At 35.6% G+C, this 24,569-nt stretch overlaps 1 protein-coding gene across 1 annotated transcript in view; it reads right to left on the reverse strand.

Annotated features, from left to right (window-relative positions):
- The window catches only part of LOC149084568 (diuretic hormone class 2-like), a 96,619-nt gene that overhangs the window by 61,161 nt on the left and 10,889 nt on the right, over positions 1–24,569 (reverse strand). The gene's annotated exons all lie outside the window — the stretch shown is intronic.

Below are 24,569 nucleotides of genomic sequence, written 5' to 3' on the forward strand. Positions count from 1 at the left end.
TATTTTTTGAAAACTGGGGAAAGAGCCACGGTAATTCACATCTCTACATTATTCATGTCGTGTTTTGTACGATGCAGTGCCATCTGTGAGTGAAATTCTCGATCATTTTCTTCAAATTCATGGGACAAAAATTTTTGCACCACGACAAGTATTTCCATGCAATCCTGACTTTTAAAGTTATTTAATTGATTATTTATAAAATTTTGAAATATATCTTTAACTTTTTGCCAGTCTATTTATCAGAAACGTCTGTAAGAAAAAGGAGTCTTTCTTAACGATATTTTAAGAAACTCGCGACCTATCCATAAAACAAAGGCATCTAATGCCATTAATCTAATCTGAATTGTTTAATTTTTCCAGCCAGATTTTCCTCTGAAATTTACTTATTAAAATCTTATTGTGTGTATGGCGTGTTCCCCAGTTACTTCTCATCACTAAAATACAAGACTGGCCGCGTAACGGACAGATGGAATGTATCGTCTTTTAAACTTGCTCAACCATCCATTAGGACATTCATAGTCGTTAAACGAATTCATTTCATTGTGAAAATTCTTAGTTCCCTACGTTGGATAAATTTACGGGAGCATTTTCACTTCGACGTATCACAAAATGGTTTAACTTATCACGACATTGTCAAGACGAGATACAATGGATCAAAATGGGCAGTGGCGGATCATGATTTTGGGAGGCCCCAGGCGCAACCTGATCTGGAGGCCCCCCCTATCAGGGGCGGATTAAAGGTAGGGGCTGTCACCCCCCCCCCCCCCGAGAGCAGAAAAATTAAATGGAAAAAAAAAATATTTTCTACGTTTTTGACTGAATAACAAACCAAGAAAATAAATTTGCTTAAAAAAGGGGGAAAATTCAGAATTTTTTCCAAAAAAAATCAGAACCGTCCTGAAAAATTGAACACATGGTCACAACCACCGCCCCCACCCACAAATTTGCGTTTATCCACCACTGCACCCTTTTGGCCCTAATAAGAACGAGATGGTTCACTAAAATGAACAGTATTATGAAAATCATAACTTTTTTTTTATTTTTGCATCACCAAAACCATAAACACAAAAATAAGATAAGGAAATATAATGATATTCTCTGGTACTAGATCAAAAATAATCACACTCCCATTAAAAAAAAAAAAAAAATCACAGTAAAATTCTGCATCATATTTTTAGTAATCTAAGATGTCCGTCCTGGTGCCTTCAGCCAGCCACACGGCAAAAATGGAGATCCGTCATAGTTTTAGTAATTTAATATTACTGATTAATAAAGATTTGATAATATCTCAAATATAATATATTTGATTTGATATAAAGATACTGATAATATTTAATAGAAAAACATTTCTTCAATAGAGGGAAGAAATTATATCAGAGTAAATATAAGAATTATATTTTTAATGGAAGAAATTAGGTCAGAATGAATAAAATTTAATGAAAGAAATTATTTCATAATGAATTAAAATTATTGTCAATGAAAGAAATTATTTAAAAAAAATTTTTTAGAAATTATTATTTTTTATTTGTTTATTCTATTTTATTTTTACTATTATTATATTAATTATTATTATTTTCTCTTTCAGCCACCTCGTTGGGCACTCTGCCTGTTGTGGCCTTTGCCTTTGTATTATTTGTATTCAGAGTGAATAAAAATCTTCTATATTATGCCCCCCCCCCCGTTTCGTTTGATAACGAAAAATGCCACAGTATAACATTGTGGCCCGCGTACTTTATAAAATGTTTCAATATGGCCTGCTATGCCTCAAAGGTTGAAGACCACTGCAGTAGCCTCTCGCTAATCCGGTACGTATTAGACCACGGTGTGCCAGATTTTACCGAAATTGCTGGATTAACTTTGAAGAAACCCATTGAAATAATATATGAAATTTCGTGCAAAGACATAGTCAGGACTTGATCAGCAATTAAGAAATATTAGAACGTGTTAAGGGGTTAGGGCATCAGGAGAAAAGTGACACCACACCACCTAAATATCCTGGACTACTGGACGTGCTGGATTAGAGCACGATCGAATTCTCGAGAGACTACTGTAGTTGAAATGCTCAAATAAAAATTTATCAGATAATTTATATATTTTTAGTTTTGCTTACCGTTATTTTTGAAGACTCTGCAATCTATATCCTAAAGGAAATCTTGAGGATCGGCATGAAATTTTTTTTCATTACAATAACACACATTACAATTACATTAACAATAAACACTTTTCGGTCTGACACAAAGATGTTGTCTACCCAAGCCTCCTTGATCAATCCAAAAATGTAGCTCTTTTTTTTTAGAAAGAAGGAAAAGAAACCCCCTTGATTTTTTTCAGCCGGGGAGGGAGTGTTAAAAGAGAAACAGAAAAATCACGTGATTCAGAATGCATGTCATTCAGCATTCATTTCAAACCCCACTTTTTTTTTGTCATATGGTCGTATGGTTCCAGTCATAGATTGCAAATGTATATGTTGTTTGAACCAGCTTATAGTATTTCATTCAAACAAGTGGGAGACAAAATCACAATAAGAGCTCTACTACATTCATTTTAATTAGTACGAGTGTCTCTTCCTGTCGATGTCGCCGCTTGCCGATAGCCATCTTGTCATCCATTATACTGTATACAAAAGCTTACACCAAAGCTGTCGTATTATTGGCGCCTATAAAAGCATTTAATATTGTGGAATGAGACATCTGTTTATGCCTTCACTCCAATTTTCATTTCGGACAGACATTAGGACCTGCTGTTCTCACCCCTCCTCCTGCTTGTGCCCTTAGGGAAATACTGTTTGAAAATGACCCTCCCTGAATGATCGCTTTACAATGTCTCTTCTTTCTTTGTCGGGGAAGAACTGGCCCTTGAGAGCTGCGTCTTGTAAATTGTTCTTTTCTTTCAGTTCCCGTTTTTCTTCCATAACTCTTATAGGTACAGTATACATTAAAAAAAAAAAAATTGCGGTTAAAAAAAAAAAAAGGTAGAGCAGATACTGTACTTAGTTCAAGAGATTTGTTGATGCGCATGTAAATTCATATGTAGGATGAAGCACACAACTATTTGGAGGCCCCCCGCTCTGCCGAGGCCCCAGGCGCGCGCCTCATGCGCCTGTGCGGTAATCCGCCACAGGGCATTAAGGGTCTCTTAGTTATTTGAGCCGGATTAAAACTGGAAACATTTAACTCAAGATCTTTCCCATATTACACATTTTAGACTTCCGCCTTGTGAATATAACCGTTCTTACATGAGAGCTATACATTATTGTCACTGTTTAAGTTACAGATATTCTATGCCAACGTCTGTTTAGGTAAGTTACTGGTATAGAGTAAAATTTACGAAAGCTATTTGAGTTTTCGGATATAAATCAAAATTCTATCACAAATATTCTTGATTTCCCAACAAATGAGGGTCATTATTTGAGATAACGAGGTGATATAAATCAAGAATCAACGATTTGGATGCGTTTACCGGGGATTCCGTGCGTATTTAATGAATTCTCTCTATATAACGAAGAACTTTCCAACTTATGATCGATTTGGCACTTGCTCAGAGAACAAGGAGGCTTATAACACTTAAAATGCGGTTTTCATGATAATTTTGGTTCGGGTTTAATCCGTTATGTTGAGCTATTGTTCGTTATCCAGGAACGTGGGATTTCACACCGAAAATCTTTACTAATGAGATTTTCAAATTCATTTAGTCTCCATCATATTCTACACTGGAACTTCTCTTTCACCGAATTAAATACTTGCATTCCAAATTATTTCATTCACCGTCAACTACGCGCTAGCACTCGTACTAATTCAGAGATGACTTCCACGGATTTCACCCATTCCAGAAATGCTTCATCAATTACTTCTAACAAATGTAGATAGATACATATGAAACTAGAATAATTAACTATCTTATCCCAGCAATGCTTAACCCTCTATGATCCGGTGTATATTTGAATATACGGGGCAAATACGTGTGGTCAAACAACCAATTATACCAATCTATATTTCTTTTGGTATTTTAAAAAGTACAACTTCAATATCATTTCAGTACAAAATCTACTCTGTAATATAAAATGACAAACTTGAAAAGTGCAACGTTTTTATTCACCGGTTTCTACGCAATAGAAATCGGTCAAGGAAATTGGTTACGATTTTGGTGTTTAGTTTTCATTTCACTCTTGAATATATAGGGAACCATTCAACCTATTGGGACCAAGTTATGTGTATGTACCTAAACTATATGTGTGCATATTTTACGACAAATATGAAGAATGCGGTTATTGTACATAAAACACAGAAAATTTTGGTAAGTTTGGTGAATTTCCCTAAACTTATAAATGTCACCAGTGATTATGCATAGGGCCTAAGCAGTTGTCATAAGTAAATTTGATAAATTTCCCGAAATTAATCCCTTTACCAGAGACTACGCATTCGTAAATTTAATGAATATTAAAAGAAATATCACTTTTTTACTGGAGATTATGCCTACATAGTACCCAAGCGTCACGTAGTTGATAAACATGATAAATCGTACTACATGATATACGATACTGTTCACGATTATTCATTCGTGTATTGAATCGTTATATCGGGGCGCGATCGTAAAATTTGTTACGGTTACATCGGGGTCTGGCTATATTCATCACACACACTAATCTGACTCATTAGGAATTTTTCATATTTATCAAACCCACATATTACACTAGGGTATTATGCATATTTATAGATAAAGGCGATAAATCTCAAGTATTTATCAAATTTACCAACGACACTTGGGTATTTTGCACATATTCAAGGCCGAAACAGGCAAAATGTCCAATCTCCGGTTAAAGTGATAATTTTTTTAGTATTTATCAAATTTGCCAAAGACGCTTGTCACTCAAGGGATCTCTAAATGTGCCACGGATCGTTTAGCAGTTCTGTAACTGTGTCGCAGGTTACTTAAGTGATCTTTGAATGTGAAAGTGATCTCTGAGGCCTACCTCAGTAATCTCAAAATGTGACACGGGCCACTTAAGTGATCTGGAATTGTGCTACGGGTCCATTTAAGCGATTTTTAAATGTGCCTCTTAGTTCGTTTTTACAAAATTTGGTTTGAGGGGGAGGAGGCAAGCTACATCAGATAGCCTTCATGGTCACATTTGGTCTGCGGGTCAAGGGTTTACCATATATGGCTTAAAGGGTGGGTCGCATTGAATTTCTGAAAGAGAAGTTTTGACTTCTCACCTTTCAAATAGCATTGAAAGTACTTTCTTTTGAAATTTTAATTTTTTTCCATTTTTTACATTAAAAAAAAATATTTTTTCGTCTGGGGGGGGGGGAGGCGTACGAGCCCCCTATGCCCTTTACTCCCGCGTAAGTTTCTGATCCCACCAATATGCGTTAGGAGGTAGAGGGCAGTGCTGACGAAATTTTGCTGACAAGGGAGGTTCAGAGTTTTGCTGACAAAGAGGGCGGGGTGTCAAAAATGGCTAAAAACTTGCTGACTTGAACGGCCCCTAACCATCAGGGTCCACGGCTTCGAATCCGGGCATGAAACGTCAGAGGCAAGTTCTTTACTTACCGAGCCTGGTGCGACCACCGATGTGTGTGTGGATGGAGTCTTTATTTCCCTCCCAACTGCTCTGGTTGGCCGTATGGCGATACATGATCCGAGATGGTGTGCGGTAAAGTAGATTCAATATAAGATTATTCTGTCACTATTATACATGTAACGATTACGGACTGATTAATTGTTGACGATGCTATGATCACAATTCTCATTCCTGATTCCTTATTGCATTTATGTATATAAAAAAAATATCGGTGTGTGTTGTTTGTTATTTTCACATAAATTAATAAAAATTTCCGGATACACCCATCCTTCGGAAACACTTCGATATCTCTACGAGATGGGAAGCGAGTTTTTTCCGGTCCTTAGATATTTAATGTAGATATACCAACGAATCGCACGATTAGAAATAATGTCAAAAATGAGAGTTACGATCATAGTTTCATATACAGGGTGGGCTGAAAGTCCGTAGAAACTTTAAAAATGCATAAAACCAGAAAAATAACCGGAATAAAAAAACGGTTTGCAGGGTTAGCATCGCTAAGTCACGACAATGTTTTTAAGACAGGAAAAATAACTCAAAACCAGCCGATAGATGGCGCTGGTACGAGCGGTGTAAATATGTAAATGAGACTGTTATATAAAAAAGTTGCGCTCCTAATCCACAATCAGTTCACCGTTGTAAGCCGTGTATGTGGACCTACTGCACTCTGTCGTTGCTGGGTTTGTGACTCGTCCAGCAATGTGTTATCCCCTATGGTGGTGGTGGTCATGTGGAACACATACTGCTGTAATAAACGATTTGGAGGCATTCTGTTCGTTATTTGCGTATCTTTTCTTTGACTTGTGTACGTCAGCGCAACCTATCGGCTGTCTTAAAAAAATTCCTAGTGATGTTAACCCTGCAAATCGTTTTTTATTTCGGTTATTTTTCCGGTTTTTATGAATTTTCGAAGTTTCTACGGACTTTTTGTCCACCCTGTAATAAAATGCTGATTTCATTTTCCCAGTCATGCTGATTTAATTTCTAATCAGTGTCTTGGCGGGCCACGGGTTGAAGACCCCTACACTAGTGACTTGCTGTAGAACTAAATTTTCGTTAAGGGTTACTTATAAGAAATATTTGGCAGTTTTGCTAGCAATCGAAAGACATTTTTGGCTGTAATTGGCAACGTGTTTATACTGACAATTTCCGTATTTTTATCGATCGAGTTTGGTTACATCAATCGAAATGAAATGATAACCCCATGCACAGTATTTGATTACGTCTAATTAATCTACAACACAACAAAATTCCACGGAATCTTCGATGTCGTTACAGCCGGGTTTTATTCTAATTTCACGATGCCTTTAGATGGACCCAATCGCTCAAGCAAATATCAGTATTACCCAAATAAATGCCCAGTCCATGATCTGTCAGGACTCACGCTATACCTCCATATTGTAAGAAAAATATATATATGAGGTAGAGAATAATGCATCCCTCGGTTCTGTTTCGGCTTTCAATGGATGATATCATGCAATATGACCATCGTGAAAATGGTCCAGGTGCTAGCGTCAGTTTTCTATCGTGGAAGAAAGATGGCTACGAGACGGTTACGTGATCTCGAAAGGGTCATCTATTGCTTTTTTCGTGAGTTTTACTGAAGATTTCTCTCTTTATTTCGGTGATATATATATGTATATCAATACACTCCCCCTCAAGTTTATAGATATATTGTAAGTAACGCGGAATTTCGTAATTCATTTTGTAAGACTCCAACTCAGAGTTCCAGAGTTCTTAAAAACTCATATTTCTTTATGCATTTATCGTGGAGAAGATTGTACAGGGTGTCTCATAAATGTTAGGGTGGCCTTTATTTCATTAATCGTCTGTCGTAGAAGTACACTTTCAATATGCTCAAAAGGCGCTCAAAATAACCCTGTACCAGCTTTGAGAGTAAAAATACGGTGTGTAACAGAATAAAAAAAAAAGATAAATTTTTATACGTCTCCCCCTGTGCTCTAACTTCCAATCGGAAAGTTGTTGCCGTGTAGTCTATCTCCTGAGGCCAACAGAAAAAAATTCCAAAATCGGTGACAAGCTTTGAAAAAGGGCAGCATAAATGAGGGAAAGGAGTGTTGTGTCCGTTAGTTTTTCTCTTCTTTCACAAATTTGTCTTCACTTTTGAATTAAAATATCTCGGCGACTATCGCACTTTGAAGCATGGAATTTTTTTTTTCTGTTTGCCACGAGATACAGGGCAACAACTTTCGGATTGGGAGTTAGAGGAGTAGGGAACCGTGAAAAATTTAGGTGTTTGTATTTTGTTAAACACTGTATTTTCACTCTCAAAACTGGTACGGTGTAGTTTTTGAGCGCCTTTTGAGAATTTTTTATATATTGGACTTTTTTATATTTTTACACGACAGACGGTTGATGAGATAATGGCCGCAATAGCACTTACGGGACACCCTGTATTCTATAGAAGTTTCGTACCGTTAAGTTCTCATTTACTAAGAAAACGCTCAAAAAATGTCTTTCTCTCTTTATATTTTTTTCAAATTTTAAATTTCCCTTTTGTTTTTGAGGTTGGTAACTTCCTCGTCCTTAATGCGAATATAATCCATTCACGCTCTTTCTCTCTCTCTAGCTGAAGACGAAATTATAATTGACTTAAGTCGGATCTAAGTTTGAACGAAGTCCTGTTTCCGAGGATGAGACGATGTGGTACAATTTGCCCTCGCTTAATTTGCATCTAATCGCGTTGTCGCTAATTTAAAAGTTTAGGGCTTTCATGCCGTTAACGTTCAAAGAGGGGGGAGGGGACTCGTCTAATGACGTTTGAGTGCTGTACATACTTAAGTATCTGTATTCTAATTTAATCGATATTGGCCACATAGATGTATAGGCCAGAAAAGAAATGAACCTATACTTATTATATAGGACTCTATGAGCCGTCCCGTAAAATCATCATAAGTACTACAGTGAACAAAAAATCCTCCATGTCCACGACTTGTCGAAGCATGTTTAACCCCTTTACGACCACGGACGAAATATTTCGTCCAAACGCCAATGGAATAAATTCAATACAACTCTCTGTGTTTTCTTTCCTCTCTCCTGATTATCACGGAGCTTTGTTGTTTCCTTATGAACCACAGTCTCCGTTCTCCGTTTTCTTTATATGCTCCTGTTAGTGATTCTTTTCCCACACATATGATGTATCTTTCTATTGTATACATCGAAGATCGAAAGAGAACACACGTAGGGTGAGGTTGAAAAGAAAAAAAGCATTTCAATTAGATACTTATCTAATTTATACTGCTTTCTTTTTTTTAGTTTTATTGCTTTTTTCAACTTTTTTCCTATTATTTTTCCTCTTCCTTTTCTTCATATTTATTTATTTCCCCTTCTTTATTTTTGTGAGGTTAATTTAAGGCTAGGTTACCAGATTTATCGCCGATACGTCATATAGAGATCATCCGAACTTTTTGCCAAAAGCTCGTAAGTGAGGCGGTTACGCTGAATTAAATTTCTATATTTTTGAATAACAGTGTTTTGTTCCGTGTCATGCGACAGTTGTTCTTAGAGTAACGATACATAACGTATTTGATATAGACACCAAATTAATGTTTTATTGTGCTTTTCTCTTCGTGGTCTGATATTATTGCTACGTCGAATCTGGCTGGAGTAGCAAAGTTTGCAACGGCGATGATGATTCAGAATCCTGCTCGATTGTGTTAAGAGTTCACACAACCATACGTTTCCTCAAATGTACAGCGAGCAATCACGAAGAATGTGTATCCGTTCATGGGAACCGAATCGACAAAATGTAATGATATGGGATTGTGAATTATATCCTTAGGCAGAGGACTAATGTTTTCCAGGGCAATAATTGTTATAAGTAATTGTTCATATGGAATCATCGAAAGCGAAGAAATTCAAAATCTTAATGTCAGGAGCGAAAACAAATAGAACGCGCTGGGTAGAGATATGGTTTCTATTATGTTTTTAACGTAAATACGTTAATTTTTAAAGCATTAACATTATGTACAGCATGACAGAAAGTGACCGTGGTCCGACAAAAAGGATCAAATAATTGCGTAAAGCATTGGCGAATTTGGATTTTGTGGTATGCAAACAAGTCACACTGTTCCCTTGAATTGTTTTCGCCGTTTCAGAACTAACGTATTAGTCATATCTCACGTTATTTTGAGAAAAATCCAAAATCTTGCAATTCGGCCGTATATATAATTTTTAAATACTATTTATTGGCACAACTATGTTGCAGATTTTGCTAAGGCAAATCAAACGCAGCAACTTATATTTTTTATCGATGTCATCGAAGTTACAATGTTGTTCCGGTAACCGGTGGCCGATGACTAGGACAACGGGGTACAGAAACTTGCAGCCAGACAAAATAATTGATGTTGCAGTATTTGTATACAAGTAAAAATATTCCTCGTTATACTGACGGGTAATTGATTTCATCAGAAAATATTTCACACAATTTTGTGGCGAGTTTTAGATTTTCTTAAGAAAATTTCCGCCAAATGCAGCAATACTTTAGTTTCCCATCCAGAAATTATGTTGATAACAAGAAGTTTGCTTGTTTTATCAAAATTAACATCTTTGAAAATTAAGCAATTCATTTATCAGGGTGATGAAAAACAAATCAAAAACTATTCCATCGTTAAAACTTTAAAATCCCATCAACGTTAAAAAATGTTTACATCTCTATTAAATGCGTGCGCGAAAAAACAAATTACAATATTAATTGGTTTTGGATACGATGTTTCAACATAAATTGAAAATTATGTTCTAACATAACACAAGATATATTGATTACTTCCCAGAATGCAAAAAAAGACGTTAATAACTTAATTTTTTTTTGATTATTTTCGAATCTTTAATTAAAATTTTCTTCCAATAACTGGATTAGAATCCACTTATGATTTACCTTTGGATTTTCTTACAATGATACTTGAACAGTGTTCCAAAGAAAATGATTATTTTTCTCAATAAATTTCAACAGAGACTGTGTTACCAATATCCGGAGTGAATAGTGATAAAAAAAGAAACGATATTTTAACATTATTTAAAACCTGACAGGTTGTTCAACGACTACATGTCCTATTCCATGAAATAGTTACTCTGAAACAGGGAAATGCATCACATTTTTCGACCACGGGACAAATATGCGATAGTGATACCGCCTGTTGAACTTTAAAATGATCATACTACCGGTATTTTGCGGGAATTTCCCGGTAAATTTGGCAAATCATACTTTTGCTTTATAAAAATTTAGTTTTTTATATATCAATGAATTTATTTTCCGAGTTTTCAACAAAGCTCGATTGAATTTTTAGTCCTCACATAAACGCGGACAACTTTGACGGACACGAACGAATTCAGGCTTTATTTTAGCTTATATTTTTTAAAGCCGGGGGGTGATTGTCCACCCCTCTCTCCCAAATGACGGGACTGAACTGAACTGACAGGAATTTGGTTCATTTTAAAAAAAATTCAAATTACTTTTCCAATAAGCCCAATATTTTAACTACCGTATATGCTCGTGTGTTATCATATATGACTCATATATAAGCCGACCACCCCCTTCAACACCACCGAAACCGCAATAAATTTATAACCTAATAATAAATCTATATACATAAAATTGATTTTCTATGTGTCTGTCTGTGTGTGTGTGTTCTCTATACAAATCTACAATTTCAGATCGATCGTCACCAAATTTTTCATATATACCAAATGGGACCGGACTTGAACGATAGGCTACTTCAAAATTTCGTCTAAGCAGGGCAAATGCCCCAAATGGGCAAACAACAATAATGGTTTTTGGGCCTCAATAATCACTTTCCGAACGTTTACTTTGGTTAGCGTGGCTCCCTAGCAATGCGTTTCCGACGTGTTTTATGCCTTTACAATGGTTTGTCACTTCTCTAATCCTGTGTTAGCATATGTATATGTATATTAGTTAGCCACATTTCCAATACTCCCAGTAATGAGGCGTTTTGAATAGACATCATAATCATCACCAGCTACGCTTTGAGGGTGAGGAAAAGGGTGATCCTCATAGAAATCAGTGTTAAAATTACCGATTTTACTGCAGAAATGCGAAAATTTGGTGGTGTTTTCTGTCACATCAATACTTTTAATAACTGTATTGAATATCATCGATTTTTTAAATATTGAGTTCGCTTAGAGATATACGAAGCCCAGGAGATTAAATATGAAGTAATTAGCCGGACCTACTTCTGAGTTGGATATCCAGGCAATCACTTTGATTTCAACTTTTTATTTATATCTTCTCAAGCATGAAAATTAATGTCTCCGTATTGTCTTTTGATATTCAACAGCATAAATTGATATATATGACATGAATGTCGCTCTCCACTTGTTAATACAAGATATACGGAAGACTGGATGTTGCGAAGATATTTATTATTTGAGATGTTAATTTTTTAAGGAAGGACATCCAGAAAGACATCCAGTCTTCCGTATATCTTGTATTAACAAGTGGAGAGCGACATTCATGTCATATATACAGCCCTCTGGTGGCTCAGCGTCCATGAGCTATTAGCTGATCGGTTTCACCGTCCATTGCACGGTTCCGTTCGGCATATATACGCCCTAGCGAAGGAAAATCTGTATCTCCTCTGTAGCTTAGTGGTCAGAGCACTCGTCCGGCAATCGAGGGACCCGGGTTCGACTCCCGGTAGAGGCAGAGATGAGTTTTTTCCTTCCTTAAAAAATTAACATCTCAAATAATAAATATCTTCGCAACATCCAGTCTTCCGTATATCTTGAATAAATTGATATAGTTTAGGTTGTTTCAAAATCAATTATGGGTCCGTAAAGTACATCGAAGAAATTCCACAGCTTTAATTAAGCATTTTTGGAAACAGAAACAGGCAGAAATAGATAACTTAAAGTTCGGGGGAGGGGATCGAAATACTTAGCGCCCTTTAAAAAAGGAAAAAAGTATTCATTTCTATATTTTTTTGTAAATCTAGATTTCTTTATTTCATGATTCGCAGACAGCCTCGTTAAAGAAAACCCGGGCAGCGCCGGGTATTATAGCTAGTTTATTATAAAATTTATAAATATATAGGCCCCTAAGTATAAGCCAAGAATCAAAAAACAACGCATTTTATAAGAAAAAATATACATTTCCATGCAATAAAAGTTGCAAAAAAAGAATGATTCAAACTTTCTTTCCTATTTCTTCCTCTGATTCTCTAAGCTCTGAGTCGAAAAATCCAAGTTTTCAACTGTGTTGTCAGCTCGCCGTCGTCTCTTTCAGAGAGAATGTCGTCTTCAGTTCCGTCCATCACGTTACTGATATAGCACTTTTTAAAGGATTTGAAGATTTCGGTGGAAACAGGTTTCCACGTCTCTCGTGAAAACTCACTGGCACACACACATACTAGGCCAATGTCGGGTTTCTTTACTGCACCGCTTTTTGTTATTTCTTTATCTTCGGAACTCATCCATTCACCCCATGAATTCTTTCAATAACACGGCTCAAGAAAAAAAAAAACATGTTCTACGGGAAATTTTAGTGGTTTTAGGGTACACTGAGTCTGCTGATTCTGCCATTCTGCCAGCTGGATTTGATTTCCTGGCATTGGTTTTGTCAGGTTGGCTCTAAATGTTTGAGGTAACGTAACAATTTAATTCCAATGGTGATACCATAAGCAGCACACAAATTACATCGAAACTGTGCGTTGTAAATAAATACAGTAAATCACAAACAAAAATATTTAAGTAATCTTAGAGTCATTTTGGGACGCTGATTCCGAATCTGGCATTGATTTTGTCAGATTTGCTCTAGTTTTTGAGAAATAGAGTGAACATTAAATTTCAATGGTAGCGCATAAGTGCTATACAAATCACATCGTGAGAGTATGCATTACCTAAAAAACTAGGACCAATTCGCCAAAACCAATGCCAGATTCAGAATCATCACCTCAAAATTACTCTAAAATCACTGAAATATTTTCACCAATGATTTACTGTATTTATGTATAACGCACAGTTTCAATGTGGTTTGTACGCTGCTTGAAAGTTGATTTTCACTTTATCTGAAAACTCAAAACAGTCTGGCAAAACTGGTGTCAGATTCGGAATCATCAGCCCCGTTATACCCCAAAATCACTGAAATATCTTTAGGAACGAAATCAGTGTTGAGCAATGTAATATTCAGAAGGCTCGTTGAGAGAGAGAGAGAGAGATGCGCACATCTAAAGGCTGTAAAATCAACGATAGTACACCGGGTATCAAATACATCAATGCTTTTTGATCCCCTTAGGCATTTTGCCTGCTGTGGCCTTCGTAATTTTATTCATATTGCTTTTTGGTGATAATATCTCCCAATACTATCACGTTACCAATGATAATTCAATGATAAGCATTATTTTCATGGTTTCATAAACATGCCAAAATTGCATCTAGAAAAGTATACGATGCAGTTTCATGGTACAGTAGCCTTGCTGTTGTGTGGGCACCGTGCTGGATTCGAATCGCGATGATCCATGTTCGAACTGAAATGGTGACACTGCTTTTGTCGGCTGAAGCTGATTTCCTGCGTTTTTCAAACTCTGAATACGAACCTGTCTAACATTTGAAATCGTATCTCTCTGCACAGAGCAGGCAGACCTTCAAGACGATACTTGCATGACACGAACATTCAGACGTCTGCCATTTTTTGCTTCAAACTAGAACACGAAAAATGCGCATAATTCTGGCATCATAAAAACACACACGCAACACATTCCGGCACGCAACAATTAGTTAGTAATTTCCCAGAGGTATATTTATATGCTGCGCATGTACGGTTAAATAGTAGTAATATCAATGTACAATGATGTACAGGGTTATTCCATAATTCCCTTTGCCGCATTTTACTGGCGAATCGTTGATCCTAGATGAATGCTTCCAAGAAGAAAAAATCCACTTCTCTAAGTTCAATTCTCCGTTCCAAGTTCAATATTCGCTGAGATATTTGAATAAAAAAACAGAAAAAGAAACTTGGGAAAGAACAGCATGAACGAGGGAAAAACTTTGTCCGTCAGTTTATAAGCTGTTCTTTTCAAAATTCATATTGCGAAGAGTTGAAAATTTATTAACTTTTCATATCGGCACCCTTTGCTGAAAAACTCAATTAGAAAGTTATTGTCCTGTCTTTCCTGATGCCAAGAAAAAATTACACGTTTTTAAATGAAATGTTCAAATTTGAATTCTAAAATGAGGGAAAAGTCGGGGAAGAACGACAAAAAACTAACGGGAAAACGCTTCTTTTCCCTTATTTATATACTGTTCTTTTCCAATTTTTCTTCAATTTTTGAATTCAAATTACTCAGCGAATATTGCATTTAAGAAGTGGATTTTTTTTACCTCAGGAGGGACAAGACAACAACTTTCTAATTGAGTTTTTGAGTACAGGGTGCCCATATGAAAAGTTATTTTTCATAACGAACAACGAACCCCAATAGACCAGAAAAATCACTTAGATATGAAGGAATTCCAGATACATTGTTCTTATGTAAATTAATTTATCTGGTAAAGTTTTCGCTAAAATTCGATTTTCATTATAACGGTATTCGTTGAAACGAGATTCGACAAACTTATTTAATAACTTTTCAACTCTTTGCAACATGAATGACGTAGCCAGATTCTACACGTTATTTGGACACTTTTCCTTATTGGAAGTATGCCTCTTGCGTGATCAAGGGTTCGTTTGTAAAATGCGGCAAAGGGGAATTGTGGAATCACCCTATATGTTATTATACTACAACAGACAAAAAATATCATAAATTTCGTGGTTAGCAGAATTTGTTTCGCGATTTAATCGAAATGCAGCTTCTTGGGAATCCCCAAGAGTGTCTTTCGTGAAATTTGTCGCTGTCTCGGAATCATTCAGCTCTCATTCTCTAGAGAGAGAACGAATTCTGTCATGTCATTATATAACAATGATATTATACCCTACATTTCTCTCTCTCTCACTGAATGATTCGTATATAAATTGTATCTCTCCTCAGCGAATCCCAAGTACGACGAATTGCCATCATCAAAACATCGCAAACATAAGGGGGAACAAACAAACAAACTAAATTATTTGATAGAATCATTTCTATGCTGCCTGCAGTGGTCGATGAGAGTGACCGGAGGGTAAGATAGCTGTGTGGTGGATTCAGTCGTTATTTTCTCGTATATTGAACGAGGTCTTATGACCAGATGGGTTTACGGGAAAGTTCACTGCCGGAAGATTCACGTCCAACAATTCACCGCCATGCAATTCACCGCAAAGGAAAATTCTACGCCTAACAATTCACCGACAACCATTCGACACGAGTCAGTGAGCCAATAAGTCAGAGAGGAATGACCGAGCGAGTGAGTCAGTAAGTAATGCGGTAGTTAATGTGTGAGTGACAGAATGGTTAGTGCTGGTGGGTGGGCAAATTAATGAGTGACCTAAAGATAGATTAGTGGGTGAGTGAGCGACTCAAAGGTATACTCAGTGACAAAGTGAATTGGCTTGTCCTGGTGACTGAGTATGTGGCAGAGTGAGCGACCTAGTGATTGAGTGCGTCTGACAGAATGAGTGACCTAGTTAGGTGAGTAATCGAATGAAAATGAGTGACTTAGTTAGTGAGCGAGTAACAGAGTGAATGACTGGGTGATTGAGAGCATAACGATGAGAGCAACCTAGTGAATTAATGATAGAATGAGTGGCCTATTGAGTGAATGACAAAGTGAGCGAGTGACCTAGGAAGTAGGTGAGTGACTGGCCGCATGAGTGAGTGGTAGAATGAAATACCTAGTGAGTGAATTATAAAATGAACTACATTAGTTCAATAACTTCTCTTACTTTGAATGATGAAACATTTTTTGAATATGTGTAGAAATATGCAGGGCTCCATTCTTATTATCGATATCTAATTTGTAAACCGTTGATTATGAAGAAAACTTCTGTTTTTGTTCTATATATCTGATGTTTCATTTTTGGATGTCAACTAGAATGTCTACTTCTTTCTTAGGTACCTGTTTCATTTAGGTATCTAATCACTGTAACTGGTATAGAGACACTAAGGTCAAGAAGATACGATTCTAGGGTCTTGTGTTCGGCAACCACCATCAACGGTAGTGTTTCCTGAACCTTTTCGATGTTGCTTAAACCCCCCCCCCTAATTGGCGTTGTGAAAATTCAGTGCGTAACTGGCGTCGGGGGGGGGGTCATTTTACGAACCCACGATCCCAGTATTTCACCCCAGCAAGTATTAATGCATTTTAAAAATCAACAAAAAGAGTCTTCATAAAAGCAATGGGGTTTTCAGGTGACTTCATTCATCCGTCAATTAATTCACTAAATAATTTTTCAAATTTCCTCAATTATTTTTCCCAATTATTAAGGCACACATTCGAAAAAAAATGGAGGGTGCGTGACTTTTGAAATGTTTTTTTTAAATTATTTATTAAACTTTTTGAACGCAATTTCCATGATTAAAAAACGAACAGATATGATTAAAATGTACTCGCGTAAAATAAAATTTACTATATTTTCACAAGCACTCCCCAAAGTTAATCTTATTCTAAGTCGGTTACACCGTAATTGGAAACAGCACCATTACATGTTAATCACACAGATCTTACGTGCAATTTAACTAAAAACACTATCCTCATACTCACTTCTCATATCCAATGTTTCGCGACTAATTTGAAACTGTTATATCGAGAGAACTGGCGTTCTTCCGATACGCCATTTCGATATGAACACCTCTGTCGTCAGGCAAAAAAAAAAAAAATTTACGCTAGTTGTGTTTACGGAAACTTTGATCAATGATATACAGAGCATAGTTACCCAACCTTTTTTGCCCCATCGCTCCCTTCTTCAGAAATTTTTTTCTCCCATCGTCCCCCAACGCAATCTAACCCATAGGATCCTATGTTATACCCGTAGCTTCTACCGCCCCCCGGAAAATTCCATCGCCCCCAGGGGGGCATTAATGCCCACGTTGGGAAACACTGATATAGAGGGAAGAAAAAGTAGAATAACATCATAAATTTTCATAACACATGTAAACAACTAGCTTAAAAGAGGTACTGAAAATAAGATGATGTAGATGCATTTCTTTACCAAAGGGTTGCAAGATGAAGAATGCGTGGGGTCGAAATGATCCCATCACTACAGTTAATGGTTAACCGAAACTCAGTGTACTGCAGATCCCCTGCAGCGAAGGTCAATTTAGAGCCTCTCATAAAATCCAAAAAGATTACTGTATTTGTTTTACTTGCATGTCATAAAAAATTGTAATAAATTACAATTTCACATCATTAAATGTATCATTTATGCAATGGTAGTCTATACGCGGGAGGAAAAAGATCCCGCGGGTTCCTCACAAACTAATCGCAGAACACTGGTTGAAAAAAAACACTGATCAACGGCAACTTATCATTCTAGAACCCGTTAATGTAAAAAAATGAATTCTTAAAAAAATTATGATACTTGTTTTGCTTATCGTATTGTCTAAAAAGGGGAGTAATAGTCAGTTCTTGAATGAAAGATATGCCACTAGTGATCAGCACCATGATTTAAGTCCTTTATTTCTAGAAATCTGTTGAATAACTAAAATCTTTATTGTGCGTCATAAGGGATCTAAACTTTACTTAGCAGTGACTCAAAATATAGTACTAAAAAGAATCATGAATTTTTACTTGTATATATAATGATACTACGGATGATTCATGTCGGAGAAGTCAAACTGATCTGATATTTTCTCATTATTATATACACTGTTCATCACTAGGTGGCAGCAAGTGGTTCGTATCGAAAAGAAAATGTAGGCGATATACCGTATGGATTCCAATTCCCCGTCTTTTATAAAAGAAATAATTTCCTTCATAATTTCATTTCCGATCATAATTATTATGATAGCGCTAAGCATTTATCTTGTTGTGTGTATTGGTAGTTTTCTACCGGAATGCCTTTCGCTGGCCGGATGGAACCCCTTGACACGGGGTTGTGCCTCCCTGATATGAGGTACATCTCACTACTAGTACAATTTCTTTCATAAAATGAATTACATGTCCCATAACTCATAAAAACTCGTTCTTTCTAATAATAAATGGAGGAGATAATGTGCAGTTAATTATAGTTATCTCTTACTATCATTCTTACCCAAATTCAATAATGGCTGCTTCTAAAAATCGAGTACTTTATACATTTATTTGATTATTATTTTATTAATTTAAATTTAAATTTATTATTTATTAACCAACGTCTGAGAGAAAACTTTCCGCAGATCAAATTCAAAACCAACACTTGATAAATAAAGTACAAGATATATTTATTATGGTTTGGTTCTGTCATAGTGGTAGACAGAGCTACGACAAGATACAGTAAAGTTCTTTATTGCCCTAAGCTTGGGGCAATAAAGTGTGATTTGATTTTTTTTAGTGGGGGAAATTATTATTCTTCGTAATAAATCCAAAATTACTGGAATACAAAAGTATTATGTGTACCTATCAATACTGAACAAACCGTACAGAGACAACAGGGTAAAGCTTTTACTTTTGCGAAACGTTTATATAATGACTATAAATATCGCTTTTATTTATTGTCTTCTGAATTATGGATAGTTTTGATACTGAAAACAGTATAAAACATTCGTATCATATTTGTTGCATACAAATAGTCATTTTAAAATGAAGAATATATCAAGTCGGGCAAAGATTTCAATGGTTATATTCAAATGTGGTTTGCTTTGCGAATTGACTTTTGAATCAGCGTAGGAAGATTCTGATTCGCAATGGAAATTTCAGAAAGCTATTCCAACGTGTGCTTAATTTTTAGAGTGGGAAGATAATTCATTATTTAATTGCAACTATCCTATTATAGTTAACTATATATCAGCGGCTTTATAAAATAATAATAATAATTTCGTGGGAATAGAGTGTCGTTTTACCTCGGATGAATCTTTTTTAGCTCGAACATTTTTTAGCGTGATTATATTTAAGTAATTATTATCATTAATCTCCTTGCATATCGTCCTCCTCATGCTAGATGTACGAATATGCAACGTCCTTGGAAAAAAAAGAACATGGAAACGACGTTTGAATGTTTACTCTACCCATGATACTACATGGACGTTATTTTTCTAAAATGTTCTGAAACGTGTGTTTCACCAGGGATACGCATTCGCGTTTCAGGAAAAAGTTAGTCAGCTATGTACGAGATCCAACCACCTGTTAAATAAAAACTGAAAATTTGCACATCTGTGTGCTTGTAGGGTGACGATATGATGTCGAAAATTTTTGAAGGCATAGGAGATAGTTTACACGGTATTTATTCGTGTTTACTTTTTCAGCGAAACATAGAAGATTCGCGTAAAAGCTTTCTTAATTTCTGTTATTATAACCTAAAACATTGCTAAACTAAATAGAAAGTAGATATGAAATAGACACATATTAAAGCTATTTCCATAATCGTATTTATTGCGGAATGAGTATCAGGAAGCACTTAGAAAAATCGTACAATGAAATCATAAAAAACCCTTGCAGTATAATAATGTCTGATACTGAGCTCATAGCTCTGAAGTCAGAGTAGAGCTTAACTACGGATTTGCTTTCCATTAGCTCTTGCTCACATGATAAGAAGTATGGAAATGGATGCTCTTTTCTAATCTCAAAATACATATATTTTCATTTGAAGAGGTAATGTGGTTCGATTATCGCCATCTGTAGGTTCATCCGTTGCGCTCGGTTATAGAGGATATTCGATCTCATATTCAGGAAGGAGTATTTCAGTAGAGATATCTGGATTAAAATCTAAGTACAGTGAATACGTTTCGCTTACTGTTAGAAAAGAAAAATATATCCCATAAGTGATTAATTAGGATTTTTTTAATGGGTAAGGGAATTTTTAAAAATGACTGCAAAATAAATTTATGTAAAATCTGTGTTTTAAAAAAGTTGGTCCCATTAAGAACATTAATCTCGTCAATATAAAACAAAGAATTGTTATTCGCTCACTAATATTTTAATGGTCGTGCTGTCTATATCTTATAATGAACATTATTACGAATTTATTTGCTTAGTTATTTATTCAGATGAATTATTGCTGTTTGTTCGATAATAATAATTATGCGTTTCCGATTCTATTAAAATTTCTCTACATGTGGACATTTACAGAATCGTTTTTTAAAATCAGTTTTTTCATTAGTTCGGCCCTGCTCATGATTACATCAGCTGAACTGTTGGTGGCCAAAATTGGCCCAAGAATTTAATTTTTCCTATCTATTTTCCAGTTTACAGTACTTTAAATCGATTTAATCGGTTTATCAGAAAAATGATAAAATCATTAAAAAAAAAGTTTTCCTTCAGAAATTAATATTTTAAATATTTATTTCAATCCCAACCTCTTAGTAAAAACAAATATGTAGATAAAAAGGGGGCAGTTGTACAAAATCCACACTAATAAATGCTGACTTTCTTGAAACTCTGTACTAGTTTTGAGAGGGAAATATGGTGTATTATAAAATTTAAAAAAAATCTAAATTTTTATATAGACACCCTGCCCTAAAAAAAACCAATTAGAAAGTTGTTGTTGCCCTGTTTCTTCTGAGGTCAACAATGAAAAAACTAACTTCTCTGAATAATCTATTTCAATTCGATGATATACAGTATATGAATTCAAATTCGAAAAGGTAGGAAAGAACAGCACAAAATATAACGGACAATTCTCCTTTCCCTAATTCTCAGTTCTTCCTGAACTTTTCCACAGTTTTTTTAATGCAAATGTCTCAGAGGACTTTTAGAAACGGGCACTTAGAAACTTGAATTTTTTTTGTTGCCCTCAGAAGAGAGAGAGGGCAACAACTTTCTAATTGGGTATTGTCCGATACTCTGTATTTTCACCCTTCAAAACTGGTATAGGGTGATTTTTGAACACATTTTCTGAAATCGAAAAAAATTTTTGAATTGAAAAAATTCCTCTCTACGATGAACCGTTGATGAAATAATGATCGAACTACGACTTACAGGATACCCTGCATACATGTTTGCTCGGCACGTGATTGAATTTTCTGACGTTTTTCATGCTGACTCTCGCGACTGTATCGAATCCAAGCGCAACATGCTAATGAAACGAGGTACAATAATGTAAATAAACCACGAAATTCTTTATGTTAACGGTGTTTTTTTTCTCAATCTCATAAAAGAAGTACGAACGCATAAATCGAAAGAAATAAACTTTTGCTACGGAATTTCACGTGATACATTTTGTACAAGCGAAAGTTGAAGGAGAAGGTGTCAAAATGTCTGTATAATTCATGTTTTTTAAGGTTCGAAAAATGCAATTGTTATCATCATTTCAATTTTCCTGAATAATCAGTCAACGTGTTCTAATTCTTTGATGCTCTCCCGTACCCCCGGTTAAGAACCCGTTCCAGGGACTATGAAAATTCCGTTGGTTCTCTGCTGTCAAAAATTTATGCACGCTCTCTGTTCATTTTTGGGCGTAGGGATGTGTGGTGTAAGTTTTCTCCTACGCATTTCTAGCTCAATGTAATTTTCTTCTAATCTTTTCATTTTTTTTTTCATAGGTTCGAATGATTTTCCAGCGCATGACGGTCAAGTTCATCCACACAAAGGTGGGGGGGGGGGGGGGTTACAATACATGAATTTAGGCCGCATGTATCTAACATACGTGAGAGTATTAGAAATCGGATCGATATATAAACACTAAAAATAACATTATTTCCCCTGGTGAAAAGAAACACATTTACAACGTTGTAAGTGTTGTTCTCTATTTTTAATTGAATTATATGTGTAAGTTATCTCGGCCGCATTCGGTGCCCACGATCTGTCGGCGAGATGGACATTCATCGACCTGACGATGTCTGGAATGGGCTGCTTCCAGTATTAACTATTAATTAAAATCCTTTTAAAAAGATTCTTTGAGATCATTGATCGCCATTCCTGGACTCTGTTCTACGAAAAAGGTTTGGGAAGGTTGCTGATTGATTTTCCTTCTGTAAATTTCATAAAACAGGGGTCTACAACGCATGGTCCGCAGGTTAAATGTAGCCTTTGGATATTTTTACCTTGTCCCAATGACAATTTTGAGGAAATAGCTGCTTTACATTTAAAGAGATTTAATAAAAAAAAATCGTTAAAATCTATCAAGGATTACATTGTACAAAGTTGCAGAGGCTATACAGAGAAATAACTTTGGAATTATTGAAAATTCATATTTAACATTAGAAACGCTTTCAAATTAAAAATTAAGTTTTTGTATAATTCTAGGCCTCTATCTAACTCAGTATCCGTTAGCCCACCCGTTGAAGCACCCCTGTACATTACCTCAAACCTTGTGAATCCGTGTATACTATCTTACAATTCTAAATTCCACAGTATTACTTAGTGACCCGCAGGGTTCATGAAAAATTTAAGTTTGTCCCCGCAATGTCTGGAAGGTTGTAGTCCTCAGCCATAAAAGTAATCTGTGAGAATAAGGTGGTGGAAAAAAGCTCAACGACGAGTGAAAAATCGCCTTATATCTCGAAAACCTGTGGATATAAATACATGGAAATATTAGAGCAATGATTAAAAGCGGTTTTAAACATATTCCAGCGAAAATAATTTTCATGAGTGTTGCATTGCTCCGGAAAAAAATTGTTTGAATTATAGAAGAAATCAAAACCAGGAAAAAAACATAAGGAAAATTCAAAATAGGTGTAAAACAAATTGTTTTGATCAAGATAAACACATTCTTTGTTTGTAATCTTTATTATTCGGGATGTCATGGATTGAGATAAGCCGTAAGTAACTAGTTGCGTAACTGCCTTCAAAGCTTATTGGATGACTGCAATAAGATTATGTTCTTTTTTCGGTATTTGTGTACCATTTCTATATGCTTCGTGAGTCAAAATGCCACTCAAGTGCTATACCGGATTAAGAAAACGACTTCTCAACGATCACTCGAGAGGTTTCACCTGAATTGGCTTCAAACACACATCATTTAGACTCTGAAACACGTGAAACAACATTGTCCAGTTGGAACAAAAACTGCCTAAAAATTATGAGAAATGCCTCAGAAAATAGAAATTCTGTTGAAACTGTCTTGAGACATTTATATTTTCAAAATATGACTCCGTCACCGCAATAGGCCAGTAACATTCAAATCCGTGGCCATCGAATTTGCAGGAAATACCCTAATAATAACTTAATAAAATGGTCTCGTCTGTTGAGAAAAATGTCATTGTTAGAAAAATGCAAATTCTGTGGTGTTTGGTCAGAACAGGGTAACTCCAAAATCACATTTTTGGGATATAAGCATTTTCATTGTCATTTAAAAAACCAAAAATAAAGTATACACACAAATACAAATGAAAATATCATACATCAGCATGTTGTTCAGCCGTACGTGCGTATTTGTGCATTTATTTCACTTCTAATTAGCTATAGTTTGCAAGATTTACTTTTAGGTCAAAAAACAATTTTTTGGAGATATCATGTTCTGACCAAACACCACAGAATTTGTTTCTTCGGCGTCAGAACACGCGCGTGTGTTCTTATACATTTCCTAGGTTTTGACCTTTACTATAATTTAAACAATTTGCTTTTTTGGAGCAGTGCAGCACTCATAAAAGTTAATTGTTTTCACTGGAAAATGTTTAGATCCCCTTTTATTTGTTGCTCTAAAATGTTCATATATATACAACCACAAGTTTTAGAGATATGATATCTGTTCGTTGAACGTTGCCCTTAAAAACATTTTTTTTTCCACTTTATTACAGACTGAAATTATAATGGATAAATTCCTCCAAAAACACTGGCTAATGATATTTGAATGGATCATCAATGAATAGACATCTAGTTATAATCATCGATACGAAAACCGAGCAGCCGTGCTTAGTCGACAGATTCCTCATTATACTATAATGTTTGGATAACTTTATTCGAGACCAAATTACAGCATGGTAAGTCAAACCTGTACATATTAATGAATGGGAGCGAGTAAATGTTGAAA

This window comes from Pholcus phalangioides, unplaced genomic scaffold (assembly GCF_987345545.1).
Source record: "Pholcus phalangioides strain wild (caught in Gottingen) unplaced genomic scaffold, Ppha-v1.0 ptg000008l_1, whole genome shotgun sequence".
Classification (NCBI taxonomy): Eukaryota; Metazoa; Arthropoda; class Arachnida; order Araneae; family Pholcidae; genus Pholcus; species Pholcus phalangioides.